Source organism: Myzus persicae, unplaced genomic scaffold (genome assembly GCF_001856785.1).
Source record: "Myzus persicae strain clone G006 unplaced genomic scaffold, MPER_G0061.0, whole genome shotgun sequence".
NCBI classification, from domain to species: Eukaryota; Metazoa; Arthropoda; class Insecta; order Hemiptera; family Aphididae; genus Myzus; species Myzus persicae.
In genome coordinates this window covers 1,366,430-1,377,986 of record NW_019104377.1, presented here as the reverse complement: position 1 = coordinate 1,377,986, position 11,557 = coordinate 1,366,430, and the positions used below count along the sequence as shown (strand labels likewise).

At 35.5% G+C, this 11,557-nt stretch overlaps 1 protein-coding gene across 9 annotated transcripts in view; it reads left to right on the top strand.

Moving 5' to 3' along the window:
* Window positions 1-229: 229 nt before the first annotated feature.
* The window catches only part of LOC111041632 (somatostatin receptor type 5-like), a 212,237-nt gene continuing 200,909 nt past the window's right edge, over window positions 230-11,557 (top strand). For 8 of the 9 annotated variants that reach the window (XM_022325950.1, XM_022325949.1, XM_022325947.1 and 5 more), the window contains exon 1: window positions 230-618. The gene's annotated coding sequence lies outside the window, so the exon portion shown is untranslated. Of the gene's footprint in view, window positions 619-9,567; window positions 9,712-11,557 lie in introns of all 9 variants that reach the window. The other variant, XM_022325946.1, reaches the window with a different exon arrangement.

Below are 11,557 nucleotides of genomic sequence, written 5' to 3'. Positions count from 1 at the left end.
TACTCGCGAAATCATATCGTCGTATTACATACGAGATATTAATATTAATATCACATTATATAATATAATATATAGACTGATCATCACTGCCCGATGTCGGACGGGGAAGAGCGACGGATTTTTAAACAGAAACGCCGTCGGACGCGTATCGTTATCGTCGTCGCGTACACATGATATTACCTGTCGGCCGCAGTCGCACACGCGTCGTGTGTCCGAGCGCTTGCGTATTCGGTCGCCGCCACACGTATATTATAGTTTCCGGTCGTTCGCCGCACGAAGAAAAACGCCGCTCCGCCACCGCCGCCGACGGTTCAGTAACGCCGTTGCCGCGAACGTGTGCCCACCACCGCAGTCTTCCGGTGTGTCGCGCGCCGACCGATTTCTGACTCCGTCTCGCCGGCGCGACAGTTCGTGAATCCGCATACGGCACACCGCGCGTCGTCGTCGTCGTCGTCGCTATCGACGATTCCGTACTGCCTATCTTCTCCCCCCACCCCCGATTATCAACCACCCCGGCACAGTTTTTATCGGTTTAATTTTTTTTGGAATATCGATTTATTTCTTTTACACATCGATCACGGCCGACGAGACGCCGGCACGAGTCCGATCCGAAATCAGGTAATAATATAATTTATCAATACGAAAATATTAATCGTGTACGACGTACACGACGATGACGATACACTTGTACATAATTAATAATTATATTTCTATAGGTGTACATGACTATATTTTAAACCAATCGCTTTTTTTTTTCGTCGTCGTCGTCTCAAAGTTCCGATAGGGATTGCACGCCATCGACACATTTCCGATGGTCAATATTATAATATTATTGTCGTGTCGCGATGCGTCTATGCGTTATGTTTTTTATTTATAAAATACATACTTTATTTATAAGCAACCGCTAGACACACAACTTGATGAAACGCATCACTTATTGAAAACCCGTGTCGGTTTTATTGCTCGGTTGCCTGGTTAAAGAAAATGGGCCCTCTATTTGATAAATCGTTCAAAAATATATTTTAGTAAATTACTTTTTTTTTAATATTATACACTTAAAAACTATAGTTGATTACTTAGCAGGTACATATTATACCTTTTTATATGATCCGTTTAGCTTAAAATCAAAAATTAATATGTCAGTTCCAAATTACTGGCTGCAACAGGCAATATTACATAAATACAATTATGCACACTAACGATGATGAAGCATCCCGTAAAATAATTGTTTCGCTATATCTTACATTATAAATATAATAAAGGTAGGTACAACAAGGGACTTCGCTTCACGCCACTATATTACACGTTATTTTATAATTTATTCTTGAAAGCAAACTATAAGTGGTACTGAGTGTACGAATATAGTTCGGTAATAATAGATGTTTTCATACTGAAACAGCTGTTATTGAAATTAAAAAAATGTTTTTCTAGGCAATTCAATCATTTGGCTTTTCTGAAATAATCTTAGGTCTCGTATTTTAAGGGTTAAAGGGGCCTTTAGGGGACGGCCCTAAAAATGTGGGTCCGGGACGAAAATTTCCTTACCGAAATCCTCCGTACAATCGGCTCTGGCCGCCACTGCGGTTTAAAACCGTTCGGGAGAAAATCAACATAGAACGTTGGTTATGCATAATAGTTGTATCTTAATAATATATCATAAATTAATCACACTTTTTGCACCGAGTCGATTGGTATCGTTTCAACAACTACTGTACGCGCACAACAGAAATCCGCACGTGTGCGTAATGCCACTTGAGAACATTATCACATAATACTATATAATTCATTGTTTAGGAAAGTACCTGCAGGTTGGGCTATTACAGGTGTAAGTGCCTAACTAATCGCTCGAGGAATCGTTTTTTACAGTACGAATTTCGTCGGTCCGATTGTTATAACAGTGTAATATTATTATAACGGACGTTATCCGTCGGCCGCATTGTTGTCTGCGCAAAGGTTTAAAGAGTCCAAAGACGCTTATTGCTGCGTGCGATTGCGTCTGGACTGTAAACGTCCTTCGTACTTCTCGTGATTACAATAATCCTGCCCCCCCCTCCCCACCAATGTTTCCTAAATCTGTTGCTGACGCAGACACGAATGTCTAATCTCGTACTTCTATGTTGTATCCGGCATCCTGACTGCAGGTAAAATAATATCTGCTCTGCAAAACTTCTAAACTGCAGCCACACCATTCCTTTCACACACAGTACCTACCGTGTTATAACGTTATGCGCTCGCTATATAACCACCTATACCACCCGTGTCACCGTCCCACGTCCTTACGGTATCTCACTTCTAACCGTTCTTACGATTCCCATGTATTTTATCCGGTATAATATTATGCGCACTGCGAATCATCACGCACACCCGCAGTGCCACGTCAACTCCGACTCCACATCAGCAGCTGTCATCCCGTGCTGTGCCGTAAAAATCGACCTACTGTACAAAAATATATAAATGTGAATAAGTAGATACAGTAATAATTTACCACTCAAAACGTGCCGACAGTGCCGAAAGACAAAACGTTTCGGCCCGGTACAAAAGCCGCTTCAATTATTATTATTATTATTATTATTATTATTGTTATTATCGTCGCCAATAAAATAAAACCATTAAACCCGTCCGCTGCCTGCGGTACACTCGGTACAGATAAGCTTCGCCGTTTGGCGCCATCGCTCTTAATATCTGAAATATAATATAATATAGTTGACAGGGAATTTTTACCAAATGTCAATACGAAATATTATTAACATTTCATTGTTGATAGACGCGCATTTGTACAATGGGTAGGTAAGTAACGCTGTTAGGAATATTATTTACATTCATTATACACATCGATTAATCTGCAGGATTTAATAATTAATGTGTACCCGTTTTATAATATTATATTTCAATGGTCCAAGTTTATTTTTTTTTCATTTGCACACAGCTTGACACGCAATATTCATAAATAAACGATCAGCGTAATTGGCTTTAAAATAATCGATTATTATATATTTCATACTATCAAAAAATAATTAAGATATTCAGTATTTAGGTACCTATATCCGATATTCTATTATATAATCGAAAATGAATAACATTGCGATAGTCTTACCGAATATATTATGATGTGAACTAATTTCATAACAATTTATTCTCTAATTATGCAAATAAATTAAAAAATGTATAATATTATACAAATATTTGAATATTTTAAAATTTTTTTTTTTAATAGAGTCAACTCAATATTTATCATTGAGGTAAGTGTAAAATCAATTTTGATTCAATCGTTGATCCATTATATTTATTATCTATCATATAGTCATTTTTATTTATAAAAAGCAAGTATAGAACATAAGACGAACCACCATATAATTGCTTTTTACGATAAAATAACAAAAAAATAATATGTATTTCAGACGTTTAATTGAGGAATAAATCACGTTTTTATTTAATTTGAGACTACAAGTCTACATTTTGTTTTAATTAAAATTGTAATTATAAATAAATTAGTGAATTTATAACTACGAATCTATAAATGTAATTTATGTTTATTAAGATAATGAATAGATAATGAATACAGAAATCAATGTTAAACAATTATTTGAAGAACTTTGAGGTACAAGGCTAAATGGTTTATATACATAATAATATATAATATAAGTATTATTAAATTCATCCCCACAACTATAATTAATAACATTATTGTTGGTATTTGTCATACTATTTAATTAAACTATTAAATTTTGGATTGTATGTCTTATTACATCTTAAATTTTAATATTGATAAAATAAAAACGAAAGAAGTTTTGTTCATATAAAATAAACAAAGTTAAATTTGTATTTATACACTTTCGTTCGTATTGTCTAATTATTGTACTGCTCGAGTTAGAATTCCATTTAACGACAGCTGCCAAATGTCATATGGACAAATACTTTGGTGGTCCGTCCGTCCGTCTTTCCCTTTTTTTTCTTTTTTTTTTCACCGGACCGATTTAGATTGTTTTATTTTTTTTTTATTGAAAAGAGGAGGACGTCCTACGAGCCCCACTTTAAATTAAATTCATTTATAAAAAAAAAAACCGTTCAATTTGTTTGGTGTACCTGTAATTAAAAAGGGAACTTCAACGAAATCGTGATATAATGTAAATACGTTTATACTTTCAACATAAAATACATTTTTCAATATCAGTCTAATGTTAAAGTTTACAATAATAATTCATTACAAGCCAATAAAGTTCAGGATTAATGATAATATTGATAGGAAACGGTTGCTTTCATCTTACATTTGTATTATTTTTATCTATTCGAACATGAACAGTGTGCATCTAAAAATTAAAATTAAATATTATTTTTAAATGCACTTATATTCTAAAGGACTTGTTAATATTCTTATGCGTATAATAATTATTAAACTTACTCGCAGTATCCTAATATATTATAGACATTTTATTTAACTACGTTTAACACGAATCACTATAAAAATACATTTTGATTAAAAAAAGTATGTTACGTTATATTTTAACTGTTGCCTTATGGCTTATGTTATTAAAAAAAAAAAATGCCTTTAGTAAAGTAAACTAATTTTACCGAAAAATCATTGAAAATTTAAATTTAAAATGAGATTTTATTATTAAACATTTTTAAATTTTGTCTAGACAAAAATATTTTTTTTCTCTTGAAAAATTGCACCGATTTACTGAAGTTAAAGTTTATGCGGGTTTTGATCAAGTGTTTCATTTCAGACTTACTGAGGAGCGATGAAATACTTCAATATTCATCGAGTTTAAATCAATTTTGTTTTTTTATATTATTTTAAAACAATAATGAGTATAAATATTTTAGCCTTCTTTTCAGCTGTTAACAAATGTTGTAAGTGTTCTACTTTTTTTTATGTCTTTAACACTGTCTTGTTTATATGTCAAAATGTTTGGAAATGCAGTACAAGATTCCTTGTAATAATTATGTAAATCTTACTGTAATTTAAGAATCTACACAACAATATATATATAATATGATATAATATTTAATTATTATTGTATAATTAATGAGCTTTTTTTGCCAACAATTTGTAAAACAGTAATATTAATATGTTTATAGTGAATATGATTAATAGAAAAATGAATGATTAACATTAAAATAATATATATTCTTTACTTAAAATACACAATAATATATACGGTAAAGGTATTAATATTATTGTAAATGATATTTACAGAAAACAGCTTAACATTAATTAAAAACCTTCGTTTGGAGAAACCACCCCCTGAAGACACCGTTCTCTATAATAGTGGTAATAGTAAAATAAATAAATTATAAAATATCCTAAAATACAGTTCGACTCAGGGTCTTCGATCAGAATCGTTTTTCGAATTTATTGATTGATTTCAAATGTAACACTCATCCATTACAGTGATTCAAAGATGAGGTTCGCCTGAAACTTACTATACACATCAGAGCGAATTCCTAGGTTTTTTAATTTCAAAAAAATGACTTAATATTTATAGGCCCAAAACTCCCATTTTTTTTTTTTTTGAATATTGATAACAATAAATTTAAACCGCAAACGATGATGAAGTCTTTGAAACTATAATTTTGAAAGTATTTTACAAAGGTTCTTTTTACCGAATTGTAGTAAACACTTCGATTGTCATTTTTATTTCTATAGTGATTTTCGACTATCTGGAAGGTGGCTGATATTATGTAAACGTTACAGCATTGTTATTATGGAACGAATCGCTTTAACTTTGCGACTTTATAAAAAATAGCTTTACCGAGCCACCTAACTAGATTTCAGACAGAGTGAATAAAACGGATTAGCTAAACATTTTAGAATAAACTTTTCGGACGTCGTCTGGCAAAATGTTCAATGTCTACAAAATATCATATTTTGTTTTAGTTTCCTATACCTATAATAATAGTTCAATTATTATGCAATAGACTTTAATAGAAGAAGTCATAGCTATGAACATTCAATAGTGATTTGATCCATTATATTATATAGTCACAGTTATATCATAGTCGTTATAATATACGAAGTCTGCACAATGTACATTGATCGGATGCGATCTGAAAAACATTTGTCTTGAACGGTGTACAGTTAGACCATAACACGTGTATTGTGATGGATTATTGAAATATTCTGCACATAACGGCTAAATATAGCGATCCGAGTGTTACACTCGCATATAATGTAATGCATTTAGAAAAACCATTTGTTACGTATTATTTGTGTGTGCCATATTGTGATGTGCAAAATATTCTATGGTATAGGGAACACAATTTCAGCGAAATTCACGTTGTCTCAGAACGTCGTCGGTGCATGGCATATTCTGCGAATTGTTTGAATATCTGTTCGGTTCCTGTTTACGGTCGCGGACATATCTGCGTTGGAAAATATAGTCGTTAATATACGAATTGCGTTTCGAAATTGCGAGTCAAAAAATTGCACGGAAAAACAATGTGGAATCGTGCACACCCCCGACGGCAATCGACGAACGTTATAAACCGGAATTTTTCGCGTCCTTAAATCCAAAGATTCCGATTGCGTACTGTAACGTGCACGTAGTCGAGCACCTTAAATAAATGTAAGTACATAGTTTAGTCGTCAATTTTGTTCATATACATAAGACATTTAGTCGAGTCGACTGTAAACAATAATGTATTATGACATCAAGTAATTATATGTTATGATGTACATACGTAGCCTTTTGAGAAATATCGTTTTACGATTTCATTTTTAATTCAATTGAATCGCGCAATGTATTGTTATTATACCTTCCCGTTGTATTCAAATCTCGTTGTTTATTACTATCGGGTGTACTCGTTTAATGAATTATTGGACATTTCCATTCGCCCGTTATTGTTACACATAAAATATATTGATTGCAAATGTGTAGATAAATTTAAATTTAAAATACGTCCTATTATTGTTAATGATGTGACCTTAGATATTTGTATTTAACTGAGCACAGGTAGTGAAAATATTCTATTAAATGTAATGTTTCAAACACACGGCCACAGGTAGTTGAACAACTGTTTAAACGCTTTGATATTCGGTACAAGAGGTGTTCTATTGGTGTACTTACGTGGCTAAGTGTGGTACTCGGAGACAATGTAACTTGGGTGAATCGTATTTTCTCCCATGTCTGATATAATCTCCATAATATACAGTTAGTCAACTATGCGATTTTATAACTAGTTGTGACACGATACTTAATTGAATATTCTCCTTTTAAATTAAAAACTGAATAATAACCTTATAATATAGTAATAATACCTGCAAACATTGTGTTTAATGATATAATAGTTTGATAAATTACAAAAACAAAAACTATTCACATTATCATATCACACCGACTTGATGTGCGTTACTGAAATAATTGAAAATATGAAATTATCGAGCGACTTTATCACGCGGTGATTTGGTACTATATGTTTAAAATATTAAGACATTGCTTTAATAATTATATTGTTGTAATATAATCATTGAAATTTGAATTTTCCCGGGAAAAGACTTACGACAATACTGCAATAGCTCACAATTTAAACTGCATACGCTTTGAACATTAAACTCGCTGGTGTCCGCCGAAATCAACATATTTTTATCGTTTAACGGATTATACGTTTAACTGCAGTAATAGCAAATATATTATTATGTTTTGTTTTGAGACGAAGATCAAATTGCGTTTTGCTCGGAACGGCGGCAGTGTAGTTGGCACTTGCTTTTTGATATGAAATATCCACTTGAAACATTAAAGTTCAGCTAGCAGTAGACTTTGGAAATAATAATAAAAAACAAATACATATATATTTTATTTTTCTGTGTGTGTGTGTGTGTGTGTGTGTGTGTGTGTGTGTGTGTAATAACATTCCGGACCGGCGAGAAAACAGGTATAGGTTTTTATTACAAAACCTATATAGGTTTGCAGTTCAAAACTAGTGTTTACCATTTCTGGACGTGATGGTTATACGAGAACGTGATATAACGTTTATAAATTGGATATCCATGTCCCCGTTCAAAGAAGTGAAAAAAAAAAAATCAAAACGTAAGGTTCACCACCCAAAGCTGCGGAGAACGGTAGACATTATATACGCGAGAACGTGGTTTGACGTTTTTTCGGTTCGTGTCTAAAAAATAAAAAAAAACCTCCTCCACGGTCGCTTATACACGTATATATATATATATATATATAGACAAGTTTTTTTTAATGCTCCCGCCCCAAACCCGATTATTGTTATTGTCAGTAAAATATATATCACTTTCCCCCTCCACGAATAATAGAAGCCTTAGACGGGCAATCCTCTCGATCTGTTGTTCGATATGCGGTAAACGCAGTCGTCGCACTATAATTGCGCACAAGTCTTGTTACCCATCCGAATGTCATGTGCTGTTGTCGATTCGTCAATTTTCCATTACGGACAATATTATATAATGCGAGAGCAGAGGAACGCCCGTTGCGTCCGCCGGTCCACATACCCAGCACACACTCGACATTTGCGAATTTTCCACATTATTTATGCTTGGGTAAAATGTTAAAAAAAACAACTCTTCGGTCTTTACAAACGCGCACTGACAATAATATTACGCATTCGCGGCAGACATCGGTCAGACATAACGATATCATGACGACAATCGTCTAGCACTGCATTTCGGAATAATAATAATTGTTATTATTAGTGTTATGCATATAGTTGGTGGTTACACGCGTCTTGTCGTGCTTGAGATCAGAGTATAAATACGCACACACATATATATGTATATATTGTATAATAATTAGTATGACTGCCTCGCGGGTCTTAAATAATTTTATAACCCGAGACACTCGGCACGTCTTGTACGGTCGTTTTTCGGTCGACTGTTTTTGTGTTTCGGTTTTCGAAAACAATTAATAAATAAGGGGCGATCATAAATAACTATACCGGTAAACTGTTTCGCTGTTCGAGGGTTACACGTCTCGAAAATAATTTCAAGAGGATAAGTATTGCACAAACGGATATTCAGATTGATATATATGTTTAGTTTTTTTTTTTTTTCGCGGTCTATTACGCGGGTGCGCACGTTGTACCGCACACAAGTATATAAGTTTCCGTTATTTATTTCTCAAGTTTTCTTTTGTACGACCCCATAACAAGAGGCAACACATGTATTCCCGTAATATCATTTGTAAATCAAAGGCCTCATCATCGCAACCCCCCCCCCCCCCACACACACACACCGGTCGCGCTTTTCTGGTTTTGCACTCCGACTCCGCCGACGAAGTTCGCGGCAGCCCAACTTTGCCCTTTTGTTCAATGACCTGTGTGTATATATGTTCCGTGCATACTGTACTCCTGCAGGACTTGCGGCGTCGTCCTTGTTTCCTGCAAAGTTCAAACACACATTATTTTGATTCGCTCGCGCGTTACGTCCAATCCGAATCGTAGTCCGACGTGCAGCACAACGCAGTAACGGCATGTAAGTATTTCGCCCCCCCCCTCTCGCTCACCAACACTGCGCACGTCGAAAACACCTCGCAACAACAGCAATAATAATAATTATTGCGAGATTGTTAGGTTCGCGATTCCTAACGACGTTTTCGTTTGCAGGTTACACGGTATGACCATATAGCGGACCTTATACCGCTAGACAAGCGACGGGTGTGTGTACACGACGGAAAACGGCAAACCATCATCGTAGAGGGCGCTTTTCGTTTACTCTGAAATATCCACGGTAGTGCGGGACAGCCGAGGGTAAGATATACAATACAGATTGTCGCATTTTTTTCGTCAAGACCGATTATCATATAGGTCAGTGAGAGACGTTTTACCGCCGCTCGTAATATTATGATGTCGTTACGCGTACAGTTCTCTTGTATATTTGCCGGACTGGCGAGTTGCCGGCTGAAATTCGGTGACGATTTTGGGGCCGTTCGAGTCGTGACAGGCCGCTGACCTAAAATATGTTAAGGTTTAAAGAAATCGAGACCAACGTCGGACTGCGCAGACCACAGTTGTACGTGCAGGTTGTTGACATTCAGCAAGTGAGCCGATGCAAGTGTTTTTTGCAAGTGAGCCGATACAGTGCGGAAAATTCGGTGGGCCCATAATTCGTCCAATCCAGCCCCGGTAGGGTAGTTCAAGGTCAATTGGCGTATAACACATTTTAATGGTGGTTTTAAACCCCGGCTATGAAATTGGATTCAGTACCGTGGCCAAAACCCTAAAGCCCCCCCCCTAGCTACGCAGTGATTGGTTCTATATACAATACCATGATATACCGCAGTTGAACAGTTGTTCCAGCTCCTGCAGTTACATACTTATAATATATGTTATTGTATAATATTTAATCTCTTTGAATTTTTTTTCGTACTTCGAGATTATTCTCCACACGTATTGCCGAAGAACGTTCCGACTTTCCAAGTATTTCCCAGTTCCTTTGAAGTACACACAGGCATATGCAGTCGGATAAACGTCGATATTCGTAGGTATACGCTCTTGTTCAGAGTAGTTCTGGGCAATACATAATAGTATATCCGTCGAACGGAGTCAATTATCATAATAAATAGGTTTTTTTCGGTTAACTCAATACTCTTGTGCGATTCCTGTGCAAAGGCAGGTTTCCGCACGCCGTACTTACAAAGTAGGCATAAAACATTTTTTTTTTTTTTGTAAAATTTCAGAAATTTCTTCGAAATCACATAATAATATAACACCGAAAGATCAGTGCGATTCACGCGAACTATAAGTTTTTAGCACAAAAATATCCCCCGGCACCTTCAATCGGAACTTTACTGTCATTGATCGATGCACCTTTGCGCCTATGGTGCGCCATGGTTAATGATCGTTGGATTTTTCCTGCCGGTTTTGTCGTTCAGTATCGTTAACCGAACCCTACAGGCATCGTGGAATTTATGGTTCAGAGGAAAATCGTGTGTGGTAGCGAGTTGTTGTGCACAGATTACGGTCGAGGGGTATAATGTTGGTGTGTTGGCCGATCGAGTCAAATCGTAATTATCACGTCTTGATTGATGTGTTTGGAGCAGATCAAGCCCAACGCAAATGTTGGTCCGAAATCGTGCAGTATTTACGCCGCAGACGGCGATGATTATTATTTTAAATTTGTTATTCTGGTGTCTGGTCGAAGCCAGTGGGTTGTTGAGTGTATTATACGGGTCGAATGGGTTCGGCGTGGGACATTCAAGGGCCAGTTTTCGGGGGTGCTGCTTCAATATTACAGTTTCATTAGCGTCATTTTGAGGCGACATTTTTAAAAGGTTTGTAAACAGGTGAGAATGCAACCTTACTTTCCTTAATAAGCTTTTAAGTTCACCGACGGTCAACATATTCTCATTGAGCAGCAGTAATCAAACGAGTGGGTATAATGAACGTATAAGGCTTTTGATGTCTTGTGCTAACATCACGGACGACCCTTCATTTAATTTTTATCTCTAAAATTGTGTTTATGTTTATCTTACCATGTTTCTCGCGGAACCATCATTGCGAAGAGGCTCGGATCGTATATTATATTTTGCAGTACACAATAGTTTGGATGAACTTTGTCGGTAATTTTTACTTTTGCGCCTACGCTACGCGAATT